Source organism: Rana temporaria, chromosome 7, assembly GCF_905171775.1.
Source record: "Rana temporaria chromosome 7, aRanTem1.1, whole genome shotgun sequence".
Lineage (NCBI taxonomy): Eukaryota > Metazoa > Chordata > Amphibia > Anura > Ranidae > Rana > Rana temporaria.
The window spans coordinates 114279653-114281489 of NC_053495.1; positions in this window are offsets into that span (position 1 = coordinate 114279653).

Genomic DNA, 1837 nt, shown 5'->3' on the forward strand with positions numbered 1-1837 from the left:
TAGAGCCTAGCCTATTGATGCTCAGAGGTGTCAAGCTGTATGTGGAGACGGAGTGGGTGAAGGTGTTTTGTTGTTGATTAAGGAATGTTAAGTAATTACCCTTAGTGTGTGATTAGGGGGGTGGAGATCTCATTGTCCCTTTGAATACTGTCACATGGTTGTACTGTATAAAAAGCTGAGAAGAAACCATTAAAGTGTCATTACATTTGGAACAAGCACAGAGCTGTGTCTCGTCTTGATTCTGGGCAAATGAAATGGAATCGGGTCCTGTTGGTTGGAGTGTCGATAAGCTGTCGTGACTGGGATGGAAGGTCGTAAACGGTGGTGACCGTTACAAACACTAATGGTGAACCTTGGCACCCCAGATGTTTTGGAACTATATTTCCCATTATGCTCTACTACACTGCAGAGTGCATGAGCATCATGGGAAATGTAGTTCCAAAACATCTGGGGTGCCAAGGTTCACCATCACTGGTCTATAACATTTTTATTTTTTTAAGAGGAGAAGCATCAGACACAAACACTATTCTGTGTCTCCTTGATGCCATCCCTGTTCAGGTATCATCCAGCATATGCTTTCTGAATTAAACTCCTTCCCCTAGATGATACAATAATCTTAAAGTGGACCTCTCCGTAACTTTAAAAGACATATATACATTTTTGATATGCCACAATTTCCAACACATTTTTTTGTTTTTATAAACTGCATTTTTGGCACAGTTCTCAGAAGTACTGTACAGAAAAACAAAAAGTAGCGCTCTATGGGAATAGCATAAGAAACGTATAAGTCTTTGGATCAATGAAAATGTATTTATTGCACTAGTAGTAAGTTCAGTTAAAACTGCAGCAACAGTCAATAATAGTAAAATACTTTCTGGTGGTTGCAACATCAGTCATAGATAAGGTACTGATATAGAGTAGTCAATGATACCACTGGTGAGAGGGGGTTAACATCGACCAGTTGATTAGGAGATGGAACGTTGAGCGGACTGTCACAACTGTATGGTGGTAATGGTATTCCGGTGTAAGAGAGGAGAAGGTGATGTCTCACAACCCTTGTGTCTGGCAGAGGGTAATACTCTGCTGGTATAGAGACATGCGGACACAGTTGGGGAAACCCTCAGGTGGGCACAGCAAGTCCTGCCATGATTTGTCAGTGAAAGCCCCCGCTGGGCAGCTGAGCCGTGTGCTGGCAGATCTGCTCACTGTGTCATACAGGAATCTCTGTGGGGGGAGGAGATGGGAAAGCCCAACAGGCAGACTGGAAGCCAGGCACGCTGGATGACGTCAGCCTTGCTATGGGAACAGGGGAAGCAGGAAGTGACCGGAACCCCTCAGTGGTAGTGATCGTAAGTTCAAAGGGGGGCATGATTTACATGTTTCACGCATCAGCGCTTTGTCAAAGTCACAAGGTGAACAGCAACACCATTATTTAACCACTTCCATACAGGGCTGTTATACACACATCCATACCAGGCCTATTCTGGCACTTCTCTCCTACATGTACAAATCATAATTTTTTTGCTAGAAAATTACGCAGAACCCCCAAACATTATATATGTTTTTTTAGCAGACACCCTACGGAATAAAACGGCGGTAATTGAAACGTTTTATCTTGCACGGTGCAATAATTTTTCAAATGCCTTTTTTTTGGAAAAAAATTGTTTCATGAATTAAAAATATAACAAAACAGTAAAGTTAGCCCAATTTTTTTATAAAATATGAAAGATGATGTTACACCGAGTAAATAGATACCTAACATGTCACGCTTTAAAATTGCGCACACTCATGGAATGGCGCCAAACTTTGGTACTTAAAAATCTCCATAGGCAACGCT